At 36.6% G+C, this 25,190-nt stretch overlaps 1 long non-coding RNA gene across 1 annotated transcript in view; it reads left to right on the forward strand.

The window, feature by feature from the left end:
• The first annotated feature begins 986 nt into the window (after positions 1-986).
• LOC148214971 (uncharacterized) overlaps positions 987-25,190 on the forward strand; it is a 126,477-nt gene continuing 102,273 nt past the window's right edge. The window contains exon 1 of the long non-coding RNA XR_015796897.1: positions 987-1,088. This is a non-coding gene — a long non-coding RNA (uncharacterized LOC148214971). The remainder of the gene's footprint in view (positions 1,089-25,190) is intronic.

Below are 25,190 nucleotides of genomic sequence, written 5' to 3' on the forward strand. Positions count from 1 at the left end.
ATGAAGGTTTCATGAAAACTCATTTCCTGGAGCTCAAGCTACTCCATATTTGAGAAGAAAGCTTTTCACAGAATGCTGAAATGTGCCCTATAGAAAAGTATTTTAAATGTCAGACTTTTTTTAAAAAAAAACTCTGCTTAAGATTTTTTTTAATGAAATACACTGCACTTACTTATGCCACCCTGACTGAATTATGTTTTACTATTACTGAATTTATTTTCATCACCATCCGATGAAATGGGTTAGTGAGAGTTACTTATTTACAGGGTAAGCAGGTAAGTTTTTAGGTTTGGCAATGGATCTCAGACAAATTTCTCTCACCCACATGTATACAGTCCACCTTCTTTATGCCAGCTGTGGGGCTTCCCCACACATACACCCACCATATTTTTTTCAGCTCACTTTCCTTGCTAAACCATTTAGTCAGGAATGGAACTTCTAAATGGTAACTTTTACAGATAAAGAAAGAAAAACAAGTAATTTGTTAGAAGCAATTTGTCAGAAGAAAGACAAGGAATTTGTTAAACATGGAACATTTCCAGGAATTTTGAAGCAATGGAAAAATCATTTTAAGGGAGGGAGGAGAAAAACATGGAGAAAAATTGAAATAAAATATGTTATGCGTAATTTGGTTTGATATATTAGATAAGAAAGTTATCAGGCAAAGATTATAAGTGAAACTTCTTTAAAGTATTTTTATTTATTTATTTTTTATTGCAATGGAGCTAGAGATATCCAGTTTGGTGCAGTGGTTAAGGCACTAGGCTAGAAACCAGGAGAACGTGACTTCTAGTCCCACCTAGGCACAAAGCCAGTTGGGTGACCTTGGGTCAGTCATTCTTGCTCAGCTTTAGGAAAGAGGCAATGGCAAACCACTTCCAAAAAACCTTGCCAAGAAAACTACAGAGACTTGCCCAAGCAGCTGCAGGAAGTCAGCACTGACTTGAAGGCTCCTCCTCGTCCTTTTTTTTTTTTTTTAGAAAGAGCTACAAGTTTCTGAACTCTAAGGAAAATAATATCTTTTCATTTTTGTCTGTTTAGGAAAAGCAGTTAGGCAAAAAACAAAGAGAAACAATCTTCTGAAAACAGTAAGTATCAGGACTGGATATATACTGTGTGTGTGTCTGTGTGTGTCAGGTTTGTGTATGTGTGTATATGCGTGTTTTGGATTTTCAAAGAATTGCAATTTTATGGGGGAAATAATGGGAAAAGATTCAGTCTACATATGTGACAGGACTGCCCAGATTCATTTCCTAGCTCTTCTGCTTCTTATCATTTTATTGTTTTCTTATTTTATGGACCTTTAAAAATTAGATTTTGCTTGTTTTCCTACTCTTTCAAATATGAATTTATTTCTTGAGTTGGCATATTTCCAAATATAGCACATTTATTTATATGCTTACTGATTCCATTTTAATCATTTTGAGTAACTCAAAAGAAACTGATACTGGGAAATATTCCATAATTCATTTTCTCAATTTCTTTTCTTTTCTTCTTTTCCACGCCTTTGCATCTCTAGTACAGAGCTAAAGAACAGTAGAGCTATTCATCAGTATGCATAGCTGAAAAGACGGGCAATATGTTCCATCCATGCACATATGTAACCCCACACCTCTTCATATGTACACTGGAGGTTTTCAGAAGTACAATGTGCAAATTTATGCACTGTGATTTCACTCATTTGGAGAAATAGATACTTCTAATTTCTAAGTAAGAAATAATTAGTTCAAACAAGCACTCAAATTCTCAAGTGATGCAGAATAATTAACTTAGACACTCATCTGACTTCAAAAGGTACACATACATTTATTTTGCATATACATGCAGAGAAAAGCAATAACTCATGTGATAAAATGCACCTCTCTGCATATGTATTAGTAAACCAACATTCTTATCTTTAAAACAGAGAAGTCAGAGACTTGGAAATAGTGGCTGCCAAAGATGGTGTGAAATGAGGAAATGGCAGGCTATGACTGGTATAAGACCACAACATCAATCTGTCTTTTCAGAAGAAGATCTAAAGTTTTTTTAGGTTTGCTAATTCTGATTCTGAAAAGGAAGGTAAGCTCCTGCCAGTCCAAGCAAGCACCACTTTCAGGGAGTGCAGATTCAGAGCATATCCAGATTTAAAGGTGCTCCTATTCTGTGCCATGTCAGCTTGATTCTAAAATGGCTCAAGAAGATCCGGTCTGGACTGAGACACTTTGGCAACAGCATACAAATTGTTCAGTCTGGACAGCAGGCTAGCATGTCCTTCTATTGGACCATCCCTCAGCTGTGCCTTTCTTTTTCTCTGTTCCAGGAAAGCAATGGCCGATCGCTTTCCTTCCTCTGGACAGGTCTTCATGGACATATATATGTATACATACTGTATGCACACGCCCACACGCACACATACGCACAGATTCTTTCTCTCTCTTTCTCTGCCCCCCAAAGATAAAGTGAATTTAAGTTAAAACACCATAATTAGTTTTTTTGTAAAAAAAAATTCTTACTAGCCTTTTGTTTTCTAATGTGTTTTAGAACTAATTTTGCTATGAATGTTTTAATGCAATAATGATTATGACATTTATCTTATAAATAGAAAGTAGCCGGTTTGAAACAGACCACAATGGTTTCTTTTTAATATTATTTTTATTTCCCTAAGCTTCCTTCTTTTTCCTTTTTTTTTTTAAAAATAAGTTCAGTAGTACATCATTTCATTATTTTTCACCCTCAGCTCTAAAACAGTCCAAATAGCTTATGGACTATTTGGGAGTTGGGGATAAAACTCTTCTAACTCAGGTCACTGGCAAAATCATGAAATTGTGCACTGCTGGGTTTTTAAGGGGGGAAAAAACAAACAAACAAAAAAAGGAAAAGTAGGAATTCAGGGAAATAAAAATAATAAGTTTTAAAAACCCAGATTTCTGCCAGGTTTCAAAATAGCAACCTTCTACTTACAGAGCAAGTGCTACAACAGAAAATATGGATTACTGAAACATTGTTTAGCAGCCTCACATTTTCTAGCCTTTTATTTTTATTTATTTATTAAACCATTAATCTTTTAAGAGATGCTTATTGTACCAATAGAAGAGAATATGTGTAGCTCAGGGTTGAATAGGCTATGTGGAGTCCTTGGGGTTCTCCGAGCTTGGCTATTTTCTTGCAAACGTTTCATTACCCAGCTAGGTAACATCTTCAGTGCTAGAAGGGAGTGGGGTTTGCTCTCTGTTTATATACAGTGACATGCCCTGCCAGTGTTGGTGGGGGTGTGGTTTTGTTTTGTTTTATTTTTTCCCTCTGATAGTTCCTTGATTAGGGTATTGTTTACTGCTGATTGTATGTCTGGTGATAATCTTGGTGTTAATCTCTGCTTATCTGGGTGATGATTGCTGGTGAGGAGATGTTCTGGTCTTTTGTTTTCCTTTTTATTGTCTCTTTTGAATAGTGTGTAGATGTTGTTTGTCTCTATGTGCCTGTTGATGGCTGCCTTGTCTGAATACCAAGCTTCCAGAAATTCCCTTGCATTTTTGGATTTAGCTTGGTCTAAGATGCTGACAGCTTCCCAGTTGAAACTATGTGTCATGGACAGACTTAACCAGGAAGAAAAAATGCATCAGTTATGACTCTCCTAGCATAGCAGCAGTTCCTGCTTTATGTCTGCTAGTATGGTTCTTGTTCCAAGCAGTTCTTCAAGCCTTTAGCTTGGCTGCTCATTCTGGAACATAATACACACTTTTAGTCAAGTTATTTGGCTATCTTCATTAAACATAAGGGACAGATACAGTAGAAAGAGAAGGAACTGGAGGGAAGTCCAAAGAGTCAAGGTGAAGATTATGGCACCATGACTGTAGCCCCATTCCTTTTGAATATGCATCAAAGTTACATGCACATACAAAGGGGCAGGTCATGCTGAACGGTTGCCATCTTGACTTTTTTTACTCCCTCACCCCACAGATATTACTGAACATGTTTTACTCTATAAATTTGCAGAGCTAAATTAAGCGGGGGTGTGTGTGTGCTTAAATGTATACAAAAGAAGAGGAAAAAGAACTAAGAAAGAACAAATAACATAAAAACAAACAGGAATAAAATTTTAAAAGCCCAACATATATTATATTAGATTAAGAGAAAACAATTCAGCCCATTTTTTAAACACACAATTAAACCTTGACCACGCAACATTTTATTGCATTGCTAGACAGCCAGACATAAACAGAAAGCAAACATGTGTTGTTGTTTTCCTCCAGTGCTCCCAAAGAAACATCTCTGGGTAAAGCAAATATGCTATGTCCATATGGGTTTCCCAGGAAAGAGGAGCTGAAAGCCAGTGTGAACAGTACAAGCTTTATTAAAGGTAAATACAGTGGAACCTTGAGTTACGAATTTAATCCGTTCCGTGACTCTGGTTGCAACTCGAATTGGTCGCAACACGAGGCAAATTTTCCCATAAGGTTCAATGTAATTACCGTTAATCTGTTCCGGCGTCCACGGACCACGCGGCAGAGTGGAAAAACGGCCGCGGACCTCGCGGCAGGGTGGAAAAACGGCCGCGGATCATGCGGCAGGGCAGAAAAACGGCTGCGGATCACGCGACAGGGTGGAAAAATGGCCGCGGACCACGCGGCAAGGTGGAAAAATGGCCACGGACCACGTGGCAGGGCAGAAAAATGGCCGCGGACCACGTGGAATGGGCGGAAAATGGCCGCGGACCACGTGTCACAGGAGAGAAAATGGCCACGGATCTGGTTCGTAACTCGAGGTAGTTCGCAACACGAGGTAAATTTTTGGGGCCGGAGCTGGTCGTATCTCGAAAAATTCGTAAGGAGGGGCGTTCGTAACTAGAGGTACCACTGTACTTACAGAAGTAGACACACCATGCTTCTTTTGATGGACAACAGGTATATATGCTGTGTTCTGCCATGGCATGTCAATGCCAAGGGGCTGGTTTGTAAAGTTCTATAACCATCATGCTCAGCATTCATTAATCTTGTGTGCAAAATAAGTTGTCTGAGAAACTAGCTTATCAGCCTGTGAACTTCTTAGTATCTCTGCACCTGGTATTACCTCAGTGTGCATTCCCAGATACAACCTGTGCATCTTACTATTTTTTATACTAAAGATCATGCAGTAGTTAAACATGGTGTTAGCTTGGTTCAGCATATACAGCTGTTGATCCAAGACTGTAAATCTAAGGTTGCACTGTTTGTCCAGGCACTGAAGTATAACACTGTTGCTTTGTACCATGTTTGGTAAATCCATAATTCTTGATATAGTGGTAGGTTTCAAATGTTTGGTATATAATTCAATAGTACATTTACATCTCAAATAAACATATTGATCTTTATAAAACTATATTAACCAGTTTAAGGATATTAAACCAACATGAGGCAATAGTGAGACAAGCCATATCATATGAGTGTGACCTAACCCTCTTTTTACTTCCAACATTTTACTGTTGCTTGTAGAGTTCCATCTGCAAGTCTTAGTAAGTTTAAAGAGTATTTTGAGCACATATCCCTTGAATTGAGAAACTAACTGTTGTTTAGGATCAAAACATACAGACTAAAAGAATCCTGGAGACTATAACAAAATGGAGGCCAAAGGCTCCAGAAAGCACGAGCAAACTTATTTATAAAAAAGAATGTAGAGCATAACTTCTAATATATGCGTACAAACCAGAAACTGTAAAAATTACAGTTCAGTATAATATTCTTATGTAAACTTGAAACTGGGAAAGATACTGAAGAGAAATTATTTCTGCAACCCAGGAAAATTCTACTGATTTAAACTAAAGAATTAAAAATAATTATAATTTCTTCTTCGGGTTCCAAGATGAGTACATGAAATCATATGTACTTATATGTTTTCAATGATACCTCTATTAAATTATTGCAAGTCCAGGTGGGGAGCCTTAATTTAAAATTTCTATGATACTTGCACAAGTTGTATAACTTAGACATTTTTTAATTCTAAACCATAGCTCTTTCTAGTAGCTATAAATCAAGATTTTTATTAACTTTATAGATGTTGTGTATACTACAAGTGTATGATTTCCTTATTATGGGTTTCTTCATAGGGGCAATATAACCCCACCTTGTAAATTGCAAATAGATAAAAAAAAAAAATTAAGGATAGGCATAACAAATAAATGTTGGTGTAATTAATGTTCTTTTACATAAATGTGGAATATTTCAAGGAAAACCATTTCAAACAATTACATATTGCATGCAATTATATACAGTGAATTCACTGTATTTACCTTGAGTTGTTTGAGATAGGACTATATAGAAATGTTGTGATTAAGTAATGAAAAGTTATTTGTTTGCCAATCACAAAAGCCCTGTTACAATTTGCCTAAATATGTGGTTTGTTCAAAAGAGAAGAGATAATGGGGTCATGCCTTTAGCCCCACCTTACCCCTCTCCAGGCTTCTTGCATTGGGGTGGCAGATGTGAAGCAAAGCTAAGCTACCATTTACTTGAACATTACTATAGCTGTCCACCTGATCTGGGACCCAAAACAAACAACATCCAGGACTGCACTGGCAACCACACTCATTCAAGTACATGTGTGTCACAATTGTTCTTCACACCTCCTACTGAACAAATAGAAAATGGAGTCTTCCTGAAGTTCCCAATTTCACAGAGAATTCTGTTCTCTGTGTTTATAAAAAAAAAAAAATCAATAGTAAATATTAAATTATAAAATTGTCCAGGCAAGTGCCACAAATGTTCTATAATTTTATTGTTTCAGACTTTGATCCTTTTTCTTTTTTTGCAGCACAGAAAACTTGGAGAGCTGTCACTCTTCTGCTACAGTTTTCTTTCACACCTTGAATCTTGCTGATTTTTTCCTGTAACACAAAGACTTATCATAAGGCCTCAATCAAACTATTCCTTGGAGTCTTCCTGAAGTGAGGTTTTTGCCTCAGGCCTCTCCAGATTCCCAGAGAATTGTGTTTTCCGTGTTTATACAAAGGCAATTGTATAGTAAACATTAAATTATAAAAATATTGAAATGCTTTTTAGTTATATAACCTCACCATAAATAACAATCAAGTGGTACTCTTTAAGGCTGTTTTGTCTTTGCCTTCAATCAAGTTATTCCTTGGAGTCCTCTTGAAGTGAATCTTTTGCCTCAGGCACATCTGAATTCACAGAGAATTGTGTTTGTCCCCCTTCTTCTTTCTTTATGATACTATAATGCATACCTTGTTTCATGGCCAACTAGTGGACAAGTTCAGAAACTCCTTAGATTCTAATTCTCAAAAGAAATAGAGATTATTACAAATGTGCATGTAAAAATCATCAGGTTGAATCCAAGGATTCTTCCAAGGAAAGAACAACTTCTTCAGAAGACAATCTCTTTTAATTAAAGAGAGGGAAAACTATGAATTTGCCTATCATGTACTTCTTTGTGTGTGAGTGTGTGCAAAACTAAATGTGATGCCTGAAATAGTCCAGAAAGTGGTATTTACCTTTATAAACTACATCAATTGCTATTACTCTCTATAGAAAGCACAAACTGGAGAAAAAGCTAGACTGCCAATGCTGGACTATGCCTCATGCTTATATGTACACCATGCTCTCCATAAATTGGGAAACTTGTCTGCAGAAGGGGAGGCTGCTAAATGCATAAAGTTTGTACATGGGAAGAAAACCTAAAGAATATAAAAGTCATAATGCTGTGTAAGCAGAGTTCCTTTTTATAGACCCAGTCAACATGTATTCAATGTGTTTTCCTCCATGGCTAGCTCTTTAGCACACAGCCAATATGGAGGCAGAAGCCCCATCAGAAGGGACAGCCCATGTAACATTCATAAGGTGGATACTAAGAAATGAAAGAGGTGAGCTATAAGTACAGTGATACCTCGGCCCATGAACACTTCTGTTCACGATCAATTCGGTTTGCAAACAGCAGTGTTCGTAAAATTTTGCTTCTGTTTGCGAACTCCGCATTGGGTGACGAACACGACCCGCGGCCATCTTCCCTGCTCTGACACGTGGTCATGGCTTCCTCTAGGTGAGATCATGGTCACGGACAGACACTTGCTGTGAAGCTTTTTGGTGTCACCTCAAGCAAGGTTAGTGTTCTCTCTCTTCATACTGTACTGTACTTTGTTTCATATTTTTGTGGTTAAAAAAAAAATACATATGATTCAGAACGGATTAACCTTATTTACATTGAACCTTATGGGGAAATTTGATTCGGTTCGTGACCAATTTGGCTCGTGACCAGACTCATGGAACGAATTAAGTTTGTGAACCGAGGTACCACTGTACTTTCTGTTCTGGGTTCCACATAAAACCTTCCTGCTTACTTCCTCAGCTGCCTCTAAGCATATCTAGTTTTGTGGTCATTTCAGGTTGAAGCAGAGACTTGCAGCAATGTGAGTCATCATAAAAGAAAGGTGAAAATGTTTGAAATGCATAATCATGGCTTTTTACTTAGTTTAACAAATAACAATGTATTCCTCACATTAACTGATGGGTGGCTATAATCATATTATTTTGCTTTTGACTGTAGGTTATATTTGTAGCTAGAGCAGATTGTTTATGAAATTGGAACTCAGATTTACCTCATCAGATTGTATACTTCCATGTTTTGTGCCACACCTTAAGTACGTTACATTAAAAAAGTTTGAAGCAGTTGTTCCTCTGACTGGATCCTCTCTCCCTTGCCCCCTCTCATGTTCAATGATAGTATATGATGTGTTTTTAAATGTCACAAAGACTTAACGAGGGGACAGTTCTGAAGAGCAGGAAATGAAGTTCAGTTTCAAAAGTTAATGTTTCCAATCATGCATAGTAATGACTCTTAGTAAATTGATATGTTGTTATTGCTTAATTTTAGTAAACATTCTTTCTGAAAAGTATTCTCTCCATCAAAGCCTGTCTAAAATAAGCTCATTTATGCTAATATCTTTCTCCTTGACATTCGGTAAATTCTTCCTAATGCATTAATTATGACTCCGGATAGACCAATGATTATTTCATATATGCTAATTAGGAACCATTTCATTCAGTCTGCCACACACATCAGTAAACAAGTGGAATCAATTCCCCACAGAGAAGATAAAAAGACAATGATTTCCTTTCTCCAGAAGCTAAGAAAATTTACCCCACAATCAAGAAGTAATTAGAGAAGAAAATGAGGAGTTGGAAAATACTCTTACAGGTGTGAGAGCCAGTTCATACAGAGTTTAACCAAAAGGATAAAAAGTGGCAGTTAATGAATTTTACCACAAATAATTACAAGCCATCATCTCTGTTCAAAAGTAAATAACAATAGCAACCAAATTATTTCTATTCCTAGCAGAACAAACTAGAAAAACAGGCTTTACTGTTTTTCATCTTGAAAAAGATGTGATATTTAAAATGGCCAAGATAGCCACTTTCCTGTTTTTTGAACTCTAAAACTAAAGCCTAACATTCAAGTTATAACGAATTGAATTTTTTTGCTTGTGCTTTCAAAACCTTTATTAAAAGATGAGATTATAGAGAAGTTGGGAACCTCAACAAAGAAACTGATTTTCCTCCCTAAAATTAAAGGATGAATTGCTGATGGTATTAGTGGATCACAAAATGTCTACATGTGTATTTCTTGAACTGTGTTAATGTTACCATAGGGGTGAGAGACTGGGATACAGGCAGAATTCAGTTTGTGTGAGAAGCGGTAGCTGTGGGAAGTAAATGTTGCAGAGATTCTGTATTAACTGAATTACTTTAAGTCTGTTTGGAAAGTTACTGTTATTATGTTTTTATCCTGACTAACATTAAAGATGCCTTTCTGAAATCGGTGTGGTTTTGCTTTGGGTTTTCCACCCAGATGGGTTTGACAGCTATATGGGGTTTGACAATATGCAAATATGCATAACCTCTGTTTTCTTAACTATTGCATACTCACAGAAGTCCTTTTTTTAAAAATACTAATTTATGGAAAGGATTTCAGGACTCCATACACTAAATTAAAATGAAATTAGCAGAGTCACCTGCATGCTTCCAAATTAATGTTATTGTGCTTTGAGTATTAGTTCAACTTAAATGAGAATACACGTGTTTTGAACACCAAACTAATTACATATCAGCCTAGCTGCACAATATCAGGTATCTCTATTCTAAGAAAAACAAACTCTGGAAGTTAAATTTTCGTGTTTGCCTTCATGACTCTGTTACCTAACTTGCTGGGGAAAATGGGCTGAACGGGACAACCTGCCCAAGGCTACACTGAAAGTTGAGTGCAAGGATTTCAATCGAGATGTTTCAGATATGAGGACAATACATATTGGCTGATAGAAATGTCCAGGAAATCTGTAATCCAAAGCAAAGTCATTGTATCCATCTCTCCTGAGCTGATAGCCAACTTTCAAAAAGAAATGCTTAAAAAGCCAAACAGACTAATAATAACAAGAATGACCCAAGACTATGTTCTGCCTGAGGTAAAAAAGATGGTAACGCTTTCCTTCCATTCCATAAATCGAAGTCAGTTGGACTGACGGTTTCTTGAACATTGGCCCCAGAATAGCGTAGTATCCTCTACCCCAACTAAAGGCAACTGGATAATTTGGAGGTGCAGGAAAATCTTTGTGGTGCAGAAAGTTATGAGAGCCATCATTGCTGCCCCCAGATATTACGGTTACTTTACCATAGTATCTGCCCAATACTGCAGATGTCTCTGGATAACTGCTGCTCCAAAAGACTAGAATTTACAAGAGGAAATTTACAACAGAACATGCAGGTTGGGGCCTCTGGACCATATACTGTCAAGCCCTTCAGATATGGACAATGAATTGTAATCCTGCATGTGATAGGAGTAAAATTATGAAATGCCCAATAAAATACTATTAGTTGTACGTGTTTAAGTGAATGACACAAAATGAAAGAAATATGGGTTCAGTCCCAGCCTCAAGCCCTTTTGAGAATTTGATGCCCAGATTCCTGCACATAAACTACTAATAGTCCTCAGTCCCAAAAAGTTGCCATCCCTGGTTTATGGCTGTTTCTGAGCACATTGCAAATTACCCCTAAAAGAATGAACGTATGGGGCAGCCACTTTTTTCCATGCAGAAGAAAACATATCGGCGTCCCATTACTCCCAGAACTATCTGAGTTACAGTTGAATTATATCCAAAGCATATTTCCTTAGTGGTTAATATATTTGGTTAAAAAATTTAAAGATTATCCCAAAGCATCTGAAATGGATCCTATATTGCCTAACCTTAATGCTCTCCCTGCTGGTTGATGACTCGTACTTGATTGGACAAATTACATTTTTTATTAGTTTTCCTTTGCAAGTGGCAGCAGTTCTGTGTCCCAGGCCATAATGTCAAGTGCTTACCAGATGGATTGCATTGATATCCTTAGCATATGTATCAAAGGACACTAAAAATATAAATAATTTTTATGGGAGCCATCATTTGATCAGCTTATTGCTTGTTCCATCCAGTAAGCCATTTACAAATATTCAGTTCTTTCACATGGAAGTGGTTTAATGAAAGATTAGTGAGAAGATTTTCTAACACCAGCTCTCAATTTAAATAGCTTTCTTCCAACTGGTATCCTCCAGATGTGGACCAACTCAATTATCCTTGGCTAATTAAGATGGGGAAGGCTGTTTTAGAGCAGGAATACTATTGTTAGCAATTGCACAGTTTTTAACTGGTCATTATGACATAGGTAAAGCAAACAGGAAGATATCAGCAAGAAATGAAGCTTTATTATATATTCCTTATAGTGATTTCTATATAGATTTTGAGAGCGAAAGATACATACAGTAATAACTCACAAGATAACCTGGATTTCTCTAAAATTCAGTGGTAGCCCAAGGAAACAAAGGAAAAAATTGGTTTAAATAAAAGGAAACAAAAGAGGTATTATGTTCACAGAAACTAAAATCAATATTTAAAATATTTTATATTTCCTCATGGTTTTTACATACTAGTTTTTCCATTAAAAATCATAGTTCCGTGTTTTGTCTAATATTCTTATCATGTTGAGCAGGCACAAACTGTTATTCCTGTAGGGAGAATATCAAGATGAATCTTCTAACTACTCTGTGAAATCAGACATTAAGTCAATAACTGTCCACTTATATTGTGCAGTCATCCAGCTTGCCAAGGAATAAATCTTATATCCAAATCCATCTCTGCCATATCTGTAATAGTTAAAGTGGGAAATTCTGCAAACACCTTGAGAAGTGAATTACAAAAGTCAAGAGTTGTGTTAATTCATTTCTTCTTTTTTTTTAGCTTCAAAGAACAGTAATTCTCTGTGACTAGGTACTCCTCAAAATAAACAGAAAAATGTTGTTTAAGAGTATTAACACAGTGATAATAATTGTTTCATTTCAAATAAAAGACGAATGAGGTTGATGCTAGAACGTGAGACTGATTCCATTAATTGTCAGGGAAAGTACTATGCTTAAATCTCACTATCTGGAACTGAAAAATAGGGTTCAAACAACTTAGCTCATTTTGTAGTCTTTTTCCCTGACTATCAGAGCTAAAGGCAAAGTCTCTTCCAAATCAAGCTCAGCTTCTGATGAAATTATGGACGTGATCCTGCGGCTTTTTTTGGCAACAGTATGGAAGTGGTGAGCAGTTTGCCATTGTCCTCTTCAGAAGTTTGTTTGTTTTCTAACTAGGTAGTAAATCCTGTTTAATTCATAGCTTTCTGACATCAGAAAGAAATCTAGTTGCTACCACCTCTTATTACTGACATTTTTCCAAACACATTCCTGTTATTTCATTACTATTTTTATTCCCTTTTTGAAATGTTCTCCCTTCTTCCTTCAATCTTAATACTATTTGGTGCCACTTATTCACATTACTAGTTCTACTAGCATGTGAAGTTGCTTTTGTTGTTGATGTCATAACACTGCAACAGTTGTGACCATCTTGCAAATGCTCAGGAGCAAAATCATATAGATTGTCACAAAATAATTGGGCTAAATGGCAGTGTTGGCAAATTAGAATAAAAGAAAATGAAGCAATAAAGGGGGAGAACTAGCACTGAATAGAAGAATGTACGTAGCTCTGATTAGAGGAAGAAAACAAGTATCATGGAAACTTCATAAGATTTCTGGTCTTTGATTTAAAAATTGCAAATACTAAATTGTTAGCAAAAGATTGAAGGCAAAAGGAGAAGGGGATGGCAGAGGATGAGATGGTTAGATAGCATCACTGAAGCAATGAGCATGAAACTGAGCAAACTCAGGCAGGCAGTGAAGGACCGGAAGGCCTGGTGTGATATGGTTCATGAGGTCACGAAGAGTCGGACACGGCTTAACAACTGAACAACAACAACAACAATTGTTAGCATTCAGCACAAATGCTCTCAAGACTAGTTTACCCTGATCAGATATGCCTCATGCTTTTATGATTCAATTCTTCTGCACTGGGGCAACTAAAAGCTGTTGTTATTATTGATCATGATTCACTTTTTCTGCAAGTTTAGGTGGGGATCCACAGAAGACTTAATAGAGCTTTTAATTCTATTGCCTTTCTTCCACCAGGCTTCAGTTAGGTTTCAGTAATAGCAAACACATATCATGCCTAGCCTTCAAATCCTAATTGTGTGCTTCTGAGAAAATCATATGGCATAGAAACTATGCCATAATGTTTTTAAAAGTTGTAAGGAGAATTCTTTCCTTATATTTAAATTTTCAATAGCTAAACTGAGTTAGCAAAAGGATAACAAAGAGAATAATCTAGTAAAACCTCCATTACAATTCTTTTTGGGTGACAAAAAGTGGTGAGATAAACAGCTATATAAATTGGTTTACTAAATAAATAAATAAAAATGCTTTTCAGCAATGCTTACTTTAAGTATGCATTTTTAAAAATGTGTAATGAGACCATGTGGAATTTGAAAATGCCTGGTCATTTGCATTTACATCCTTTATTAACATTAAATAGATCTTTTACTAACATTAAAAACATGCATGAATACAATATCATTAAAAAAAATATGTACTTTTATATATAAAGTCCAGATTCACTGTTATTCACTAGTATTTTGAATGAGAAATCTCAGTTGAAGAAAAAAACTATTAACAAAAGAGTCAATGTATTATTTATCACATATATCAATGCAGGGGATTTCATATGAAAATATTTATTCTGTGTACCCCAAGATAAGACTTTAGATAAGTATAAAATATTACACTACAGGTAATCCTTGACTTATAACCATTCATTTAATGACAATTTGAAGTTATGACAGTGCTGAAAAAAGTGACTTATGACACGTCCTTGCACTTACAATTGTTGCAGAGTCCCCATGGTCACATGATCAAAATTTGGGTGCTGGCAACTGACATGTATTTATGACAGTTGCAGTGTTCCAGGGTCACATGATCACCATTTGCGACCTTCCCAGACGGCTTCCAACAAGCAAAGTCAATGAGGGAAGCTGGATTCGCTTAACAACCACAGCAAAAAAGATTGTAAAATCAGGTGTGACTCACTTAACAACTGCATCGCTTAGGGATGGAAGTTCCAATCCCAGCTGTGGTCGTCAAAGACTACCTGTATCTGTTCAAGGTAGTGATTGCTCCATAGCATTTTGCACAATGTAAGAACATATAGTCTAGAGCCCCTGATGCATTAGCAGATAAATATCTGAACTCCAACTTGATATGGTGTTCCTGAGTAGATGGTTCTGCCTCAATCCTTGTACACTGAAGTCTGCTGGCTGTGAAAATGCTGTTTCAAGTTTGAAAAGATTTGTCATGACCTTCTGAACAAACAAAATTACTTATCTAGCCAATAGTAAAGTCTGAACTGCTCAGTAACATTTAATTAGCTTTGGTTTTATACAGATGAAACGTTGCTTCAGAATATTTAAGGATGAAGAACAGTCAGCGAAACCTTGCCTCTTTTACTCCTGGAAAAAGATTGTTATATGGATACAGATGTTCATCTGCTTTCCTTTTTAATCTTGATTAAATTTTCTTTTTTATTTTGAATCTATATCTATCTATCTCAGAGGCATGGGTGGAGGGGCTGGAGGGGCAAATGAGGAAATCAGCAGTGCGCTAATGTGATGCAGGCTCCCCCCTCTTTTGTGTGACATTGCATACACACATGAAAGAGATGGAATTTGTAGCACAACAGTTGTTTTCATCATTCTGAAGAAAGCATCAGATTCTTAGACTCTTCTGTATCTATCTGTCTAGTCCAATAAAATCTAGGCTGCTAATTTTCATAGAGATAACAAACAACTGCCATGAACTACCAGTTCATATCAGGCATGAACTGAAGACATGGCAACTCAACACTCATAATTTCATTTCTGTTAATAATAAAGTATCATTTCAAAAGTTCTGGGCCCTAAAGCCACAATGTGTAAGCCATCAATGGTATCAAACTAGACATCTGATTTATAAACTCTCAGTTGTATTTACAATCCACAAACTTGTATTGAAGCATTGAATGGATGTGACTAATGCTGAATACTTTTGTGCCGATGTTGTATTCTGAGTGAAAGCTAGCCAAGAAGAAATGAATTTCTAGTCATTTATATTTATTGTCTTTCTATTTATGGTTTGATACTCAAACAAGAAGCTTGGCTTATTTCTGTGTTTTTTATTCTTTATTGCCTTTCTATTCTTAAAAGTTCAGCATATGTATTTCAAAGGCAATCTTTTATATACTTCTCTGGAAATAATTTGGGAAAGGTATTACAAGATTTGTAGGCAGCTGATTGCATAATAAATCCATTAATACACACACACACAAACACACACTCCCTAACAAACTATGGCTGGCTCACTGGTCACTTTTAAAAGCATTATTTATACATTTTATTCCATATTTCACTATTAAAAATAATATCTTTTTAGGAATGCAACTCAGTAAAATTAAAAGTACAATATATAATTAAAAATTTGCAGTACTAATTTTTTAAATTACTCTAAAAACGTCTAAATATACCTTATCTTTAAAATAATAAAACAACTTACAAACTTTGTGACACAGGTTATTCATAACAAAATGAAAAAGAAATGACAGCAGTATATAGATTAGACCAAAAGCCTAGGCAAACAGATCAGCTTTATCTGGCTCCCAAACAGACAAGGCTTGCTTGCCTCCTGTGTAAAGGAACAGGGAGGGGATATCACAACTAAGACACTTGTGTGGAAATGCCCTCTTTCAAATTACTGCAGAGCAAATCCCTGACAATAATGCATAACTCTTAGAAGAACATCCCCACTAGATCTTAGGTGAGGTACAGGATAGATAAAGGAGAAAGTTGTCTCTACCAAATCTGGGCAGCAAAAATCTGGATAACCATTAGAAGGCAGCAAAAAGAAGCAGAAAATGCTAACTCTTTGCTGCCATCTAGATTTGGGAGCTTTGTTTTCTGTTAGTTAAGAATGAGGGACTCAAATCAAGTATTCTGGAAAGTATTAATGAACCCTTCAGCAAATATCCATCCCACATTTTCCCAGGAAGGCAACATTGCTCATTTCCAACCTTAACAAGTCACATTGGAAAGAAATTAGGAGAGAGATTCTGATGTGGAAGAACCTTTGATGTAGATAGTGGACCTGGCCTGTTGTGGCAGGTTGATATTCTGTAATGTTATGGTATTATCTTATTCTGTATTTTCCTTGTTTGCTTCCCTGAGTCAATGAAAGTGATCATTATGCAAGACATTGTACAAATGAATAAATACATATTTTTCATTTGTACTGTTATTGCTATTTTCCATGGCATTCCAGTCTTCCCATTAAAACTTTCTCAACAAGCCATATTTGTCAAAGTTGATAAATACTTTTTATATACTATTGGTTCCCTGGCCAGCAGAATTCAGTTTGGGGGACAGTAAAACTATGTATCTCAGTAAAGCAAATTAAAGGAGTGCGAGACAGATTTAGATCAAAGTTCCTTTATTGTTCCAGTAAATGCTTGTGAAATCAAGAAGTTATGCTCTTCAGAACATAAACATATAAATTCTAGTAGCCCTTTTCCATATGTGTAGATCTAGCCAGCATAGCCACAGAGAGTTTCTCAACAAAGTTAGGAGTTCCTGTCCCTGAAATTGTACATTAAAGGTTTGAAGCTAAACACAAGCCTCCATATTTTATAGATCAATAAGGAAGTAAAAGTTAATGAAGTGCTGCAGAGGTAGAATACATGTTATACAGGCATTAAAAACAGGAAGCCAATATACTGGGTAACATTCTGATCTGAAGTCAAGCTTCACTTGACACAATTAGGTGAAGAAATGACAGTAACGGATTGACTGTAAGTAACTATCTCCTTGAGAGGGCAGCTTCCAACAATAGAACATCATGTTTATGGCTGTGCTTTGTGATCAGCTGACATCCTTCTTTCAATGTCACCTCAACAATCCACTTTTCCTTCATTGGTGCAAACATTTGTGTTTCTCAGTCATTGGGCTTCATCAACTCCTGGCATCTCCACTCTACATATAACTGAGTTTTGCAACTATAGCAAAGAATTAGATGAGACCAGTAGGTTAAAGTGCTCCCTGATTCTGATGTATAAATAGATACATAGGTCACCCTTCAACCAAGAATGCCAATTCCATTAAAAATGCAATTTAAAAGATAAACATACATAATTCTACAAACCAATTGTCTCAGCACAATCTATAATAGAAACAGATAAATCCAAATGCTCAAGGGACCAGAAAAATTAACCCCAAATTAAAGGGAGACTACTCTACAATTGATGTTTTGCTTCATAGGAAAGAAGAAAAATATTCTGCAATGTGCTTCAGCCTTGCACTCCCCATTATGCACATGTTCATATGCACTCACATCAACATAATTTTCAGTACAACCCTATCATATCTATTATATTAATTCTGTGCATAGAATCTTATCAAGATAAAATGGGTAACATGTTGAGAAAATTAATTAAGGGACAGATTACAAATATTTCAGAGTGTCTAGCATAAGCTGACATTTTCCGAGCAACCTATACTACTTAGCCATGTGAATGTAGTATTAAATTAGTTCATTAATCTATAGAGAAAGATTATGAGCCATCAAGTCAATGTCGAGTAACCACATAAATAGATTTTCTCCAAAATGATCTGTCCCCAGTTTGGTTCTTCAGATTTTCCAATGGAGGAAAATGAACATCTGGGTCATGTTTAATTAATACATATTTCAAATGTATATATTGTCAAGCAAATATTTTTGGTAAGTCATACTCAGTACATGATCTCTCAAAGTCTTTAAAAGATGGCTGGCTAACCTCTCTCAGAAAGTAGGCATTAAGGCTTTAAGTTAGAGAGCAGTTGCCAGTTGGATCCTGCAGAAATCTTTCTTGGGACCAATATCATTCTACATTTTTAGAAGTGATCTGCAGGCTGCTTATCAAATACAAAATTGGGAAGTCTGGCAAGCATCCAGAATGACAGAACAAGATTTCAGTCTAATCTGAACAGATTGAAAGACTACATTAAGAAGGAACAAGATATCCTTCAGTAGAGAAAAATATATTTCCTCTCAATATTATATTTTGGGAAGAAAATTAGGTTACACTTAAAAGATGACTTCATGGTACCCATGGCTTAGAAGCACTACACTGGAGAAGGACATGGGTGTGATCATTGAAAACAACTTGAACATGAACCAAGAGCTGCTAGAAAGGCCAACATAATTCTGTATTGTATTAAAAGCAACATTGTGGCAAAGATGAGTGAAGTCTTTATTCCCCTCTACTCTGCACTGGAAGGACCACACCTGGAGTGCTATGATTATATGTGGTTCCACTAGAACAGAATATACAGCTCACAGTATTGAACTGTGGAGTTCCTCTTGCTTTCTGAGCTTGGTTGAAGACATCAGAAGACATGATGAAAACTCCTTAATCTCACAACACATGGACAGATTCAATCACAGTTTCAACTGGGAAACTATCAGCATATTAGACCAAGCCAAATCCAAAAATGCTGGAGAATCCCTGCAAGCTTGGCATTCAGACAAATCAGCCATTAATAGACACAAAGAGATAAACCATTTACACACTATTCAAGAGGGATAATAATAACAACACTATCAGCATTGACAAAATCACCATCAGTCAATTGCAAAAGGCAGCTTTACTTGGAACAGTTTATATCCTGCGACAATACCTTTAACACCATCAAACAACATCTGCCTATCCCAGGTCCTTGGAAAGGACTTGATAGGTGGATAAAAATTCCAAATCCAGTCTAAATATCTGGCTAACTATGTGACAAACAATATTAAAAGGAAGTAAACAAAAAGATTGTAGCCCACATTCAGATAAGCAGAGATTAGCACCTGTAATGGGCTATGAGAATAACCTTTGAGACTTGCAAGACTGATGTCAGCCCTTCAAGGTAGCCCAGACAGGAAACCAAAGCCATGAGTACTAATACTATCCTTATTGTAGGGTTACAGTAACAAAATCTTGCAAATCTGAAAGCACTTTCCCTCTCCCTTGCCTTTACTTTCTGGAGAAGTAGGGAGGGTCCCTTCTGAAACACTTTCTCCACCCTCATTCCTGCTGTGGACTGAGATACAGTATCTCCTATCTGGTCATTGCCCTGGCTGCTGCTCTTCCTCCTGTCACCCAAGATTGTTCCCACAGCCCATTACAGCACCAGACAAACAATCAGGCAGAAAAACAATATTCTAATCAAGGAAACACCAAGGAGGAAACCGCACCCCCACCAAACCTGGCAGAGCAAACTAGAGCATATAAACAGGCAGAAAACCTGACACTCACTTGCACTGATGATGTCACCTATAATTAACATTTATAGGCAAACAACCAAGCTGAGAGAAGACCAGGAACTCTACAGGATATTAACAAATTAGAAAAGGTTCTGAGGAGGGTGACAAAAATGATACCAGAAGTTCAGGAATGTCCTATGAGGACAGGACAGGAACTTGGGATGTTCACTCTGGAGAAAAGAAAACTGGGGGCCGGGGGGGGGGGGATATGAATTTCATGTACATAACAAGGTGACCCAGGGAAGATGGTCAGAAACTATTTTTAATTGCCCCAGAAGATAGCATTAGAAATAACAGTATACAGGTATACTACAAAGATTTCATTTAAACATAAGAAAAAAAAATTCTTGATGGTAAGATCTGTACAACAGTGTAACTGTTGTGGGTTCTCCATTTCTGGAGGTTTTTAATAAGAGCTTAAATATCTATCTTTCAAGGATGGTTTAATTGGTTTTTCCACACATTGATGAAGATTGGAGTAGAATATTCTTGTAGTCCATTCCAATTCCACAATTTTATTATTGCAGTTGGAATCATTATATACTTTACCCAGCTGCAAAATCCACAAGCCAAAATAAAAAAAATCCACCCTAAAAGATATCCCATTCTGAGATGTCACCAATAACATTTTCCTCTCCTTGCATGGGCAAAGACAATTCTCATTGCAAACATTGGTTTTAACAGCAATTATAGATTTGGAATAGAACATCTGATCTGATTCATATGGTGATTAGCCAATAATTACTTTTAATTCATTGCTAATGGTATTAAAAATATAAGTGATGGTGGACCTTTTATCTTTTCAAGTGTGGTTTTTAGAAAAGCCTGATCATTTATGAAGACACAGCCTATATTTCTGGTTACATTATACTCTGTTCAGAGAGCATAAATCTTTCACGGGTAGTCTAGTATATTTCTAATGAAAGTCTTAAACCTTAGAATAAGCACTCAGCTGAGCTGCTTTAGAAACAGTATCTCATTCCAACTGTGTCAGAGGCTTGCTAAGTACCTCACTATCCAAATGACTGAGGGAAATTAATGGACCAAATTAAAGTGAAAATCTTTTTTTACTGCAATATCAGGACAAGTAAAATGTAGAAAATTGTCAGAAAGATTATATAAGCAATCAACTGCTAAAAATGCTGTCTTAAATGAGCTAATATATCAACATTATACATAATTTCTTCATTGAAATCACAGTTGAAACAGTTGAAGGGAGTTTAGACACTTTAAGGAGTCAAGAACTTTGGTTTTGTTAATTGTATCATCATCATCAACAACTAAGAACCACTGTCATAATGCAACTGAATTTTGTAGCTGGAAATACTATCACTTTGGAGAGATGCATAAATTAACTCAGATACCTTTTCTTTCTGTACTGATGCAATTTATGGGAGTGTACTTAGTTGTAAGTGTCTAGAATTGTAGTTCTGATCAGGAAGGAGATAAATAATTCAAGAACATAATGAATTAAGTACCATAGCTATCCAAAAGGAAGACAACTCAGAATTTAAGATCACTCCAAGAAATTTTAGGCAGGAACACTCCCCAGCACCCCACTGTCTTACATGCATCTTTGCTGTACTCTCAGCAAATCTAAGATGACCTTCCCATGTTAAATTATTTATGGGGGAAAAAACTAGCATTGTTTTCAGATAAATGCAGTATCCATTACTTATTTATGAACTACATATGACTCAAAGTATATATAATCTAATTCAGGAATTGAGCACTGATTTCATCCCACAAAAGAGACATCAGAGGCTACATGGCAGGTGTACTTCACTTCTTGTTACATACACATTTTTCATACCAGCACACATATGTGACACAACTGCATTGAAATATACACATCCATTCAACCTGCCGTCTTGCAAACAACCTGAGAATGACAATGAGAAAAGGAGGAAAATGCCATCTATCTAGCTTGTTATTCAGCCACGGAACTGCCATTTCAAGGTCCTCCCACTGACCCAACTTTGCTTGTCCTTCAGCTTTCCCAGCAAGTGACTAGGCAATAAAGTGCTCAGCAACTCTCCTATGAGCAGGGTTTGCTCAGCTTTGTCTTTCTGAATGAAGAATACATAGGCAGTTCAGTATCCTCAGGAGTGGATCATCCAAAATGAACCCTTCTAGATTCAAACCATAAAATGGCTTCATGGAAGGGGAGCTCTGCAGTGCTCAACATGAGTCCTTCCCTCCCTCTGTTATAAAAGGAAGATGCCATTAGCCCTTGTGTAGGTGTTGGAAGGAGATTGTTGTTGTTTGGAAGAGCAGGAGAGGAAGAAACTGCAGGTGAGAGAAGGGAGCAGATGCCAGAATAAAGTACAACACAGCAGATGACTGAGGGTGATAGATGAACTGGCATGAATTTCAACAAGCCAAGAGTGGAGGAGCTGAAAGGGGAAGTGAAGCCCAGCAGCCACTTCCGTGTAGCAGAGACGCTGAAAGCCAGCCAGCAATGGTAGCATGCCTTCCTCCCCCACCCCCAAGCACAACACAAATGAAAGACTTTGAAAAGCCAATTGATTCAGTAGCAATTCAGAACGGCAACAGAAATGAACTGGTGGCTAAATTGTGTCTGAAGAATTAGATATAGCTCAGGCAAGCTTACAGTATGTGTAAGACAAAAGAGAAAAGAACTGTATATAGGAATCTTTAGGATTTAGGTATATAATGCACATAAAATAGGCATATAGATATATAGAATAGTATATAACATACGTAGGTGTAGTTTTCATAGTTAAGTGAGAAGTTAAGAAATAAGTGAAAACCATTAAGTTTGTTCAGGTGATTTGTATGATAAAAGCTCTTAGAAAACACAGGGAAGATAAGGCTATTCTCCTTGTTGGTGGTTTGTACCATTTACCAAAAGAACCCCTTACAGGCTTCCTGTTGCAGCTGAGACCTGTTTAAAGAACACAGTCCTTCTTACATCTGAGATGTTCCCATGTTCTTTGGGCATGGTACATACCCTGTTCTTTGATTCTGTCTTCTGAGCTGTACATGACTCTTGGCTCACCTCAGGCTCTTTCTTATAGCTCATCCTTGATTGTAAATGAAATTTTGTCACAGATTGATATGGGTATACTGTATATTTTAAAGATGAATATACAGTTGAAACCAGAGGATTTTCTTTTGGGTCTGATTGATAAACAGTTGGAAAAAAGTCATGGAACTTTCTTTTTATACATGGTAACCACAGCAAGATTATTATATGCACAGAGGTGGGAAGATTTGACATTACCCACAATGGAGGAATGGATGGTGATGATGATGGAACTTGCAGAGATGGCCAAATTGACATCTTTGATTAGAGAAAAGGCATTAGCTAAGTCTATGGTTGATTAGAAACCCTTTATAGATTTTTTGCATGAAACAGAAAAAGATGAACTTATAACTTATGGTTTTGATGATTAAAAAAATAAATTATAGAAAAACAGATTGATATGGGTGTGTATTTGCAAATCCAAATTAATGGACTCCAGAACAGCACAAATAGCCATACCTATGGGTGTCCCATAATGCCAATCTTTCTCCAGCAAAATTCTCCCCTCCCCCTTCCAAAAAAGGAACAGTTAGTGACAGATGCATCTGAAAAAGAATATTTCCTAAAGATGCATAATGTAGTTGCTTTAAAAAAAGAGTTCAAATCAGGGAACTTAAAAAAAAAATACGTTGAGGAAATTTTTGTAACAAAGAACGACATCAGGAAATGTTGCATATAAAAATTTCTCATGGAATATATGTTCAACAACTGTGGTTAAGGCTTTACTTTGTTAGGGGGTTTGCTAACTGAGAGGCAGATGTTACTCTTGGAAGAGCAGATACATCGCTGAAGCATTCTCTTACAGTACAACCATTATTTCTGGAAGCCCAAGTGGTCACATTGCCAAAGAACACCCTTTTCTAGCCTCGGTTGCTATGCCAGCCATGGTCATTCTGGACAGGGACTATTTAACTATAACAATTCAGCCACTGGTAATGTCACATTTTATTTGCTATAAAATGGTTCCCATGGGGCAGCCATGTATAATCCAGAAGCTGCAGCTTGTACAAAATGGAGTGGCAAACTTATGGTGTGACATTTGTAGCCCCTCTCACACTGTTGTTAATTGAACTGATTACTTGCCGGCTACAGTTAGACTTAAAAACTTGGATTAATGAATTTACAAGGCCCTAAACAACTTGAGAGGAAGACATTTGAACAATTGAATATGTATTTTCTCATACAGATTGCCTGTCTGTACAATAATTGTCAGAAGGTCTTTTGAATGACATCCTATAAATACTCTCTTGGTATCAATCAGAAAGAAGGTTCTTTTTGTCATGGTGTCCACCTTCTGGAATACCTTTGGTCTTAAATGCCAACAAAATTCATATGCGTTCTGAAAGCATTCCTATACATATTGACATATGACATCCCATGATGGTATTTCCAGAAATCACTGCAAACCACTATATTTTATCATTCTGAATATTTTGTGTGTGTATGATGTTATATATTCTGCATATATTGCCTATAGTGGAATGCATCTTCATATAAAATAATATATACTAACATCAATTAATTATCTTAACAATGTATACTAGAATTAGTTGCATCCTAAAACACCATATGATTAAAAAAAGTTCAGAGGGACCTTGCTATTTTACCTTGCTATTTTACTAACAGTCCCTTAACTACTTCAATATATCAGCATTGCTCTTTATAACTTACAAGGTTTGCGAACAAGAAAGAAATAGAATGAAAATACACGAAGAGCAGGTCTGCTTTTGAGAAGGCAGGAATTCTGGGGGGAAGGTTTTGAAGATATTTGGAAAACCTGCTAGGAACTTTAATAATCAGGCATAAGGCATTCCATCAGTAAAATGGTGGATCTGGAATCAGTCAATAAAACTGCCTTGTATCAAACATTTTGCAAGTTAATCCAGGCAGCTGTGGAGAAATCTGTCAAAGGAGATATTACCAACCATGAATCCCTTGATAACCATTTAAAGCAATTAAGCTTTATTGGGAATTTAAATCCGCCAGTTGCAAGAAGTCACTGCTGTAAGGAGCATAAGGAACCAATCCAAATGACAAGCCAAAGAAGGCACGATTATTGGAAAGAGAATTTAAGAAAACTTAATTAATTCTGTCTGTGTTGGTTGCTTGTGTGTGTGTGGGGGGGGGGGGGCGGGTACATAATACAGAGAAAGAATAATAACTGCTTTAGTCATACTCATACCACATGCAGCAGTCCTTTGCTAACAGTAAAGATGATACCAGACAGTTTTGGCACAACTTGACCAGCATGCCACAAGTGCAACCAAAACATGTTCAACACTATTCTGTACAAGCTGAGTAGAATAATGTGTAGAAGCTATGACCAGGAGGGTTGGCCCAGCCTTACCTGGAGCAAGATGCTCTGGGGATGGTCATTCTTGCCCTTGTCATCTGCCATCTAGATTACTGTAAT

This window comes from Python bivittatus, unplaced genomic scaffold (genome assembly GCF_059951505.1).
Source record: "Python bivittatus isolate LINGU-HERP-01145 unplaced genomic scaffold, Pbiv_v1 ctg000480_np1212, whole genome shotgun sequence".
In the NCBI taxonomy this organism is placed as follows: domain Eukaryota; kingdom Metazoa; phylum Chordata; class Lepidosauria; order Squamata; family Pythonidae; genus Python; species Python bivittatus.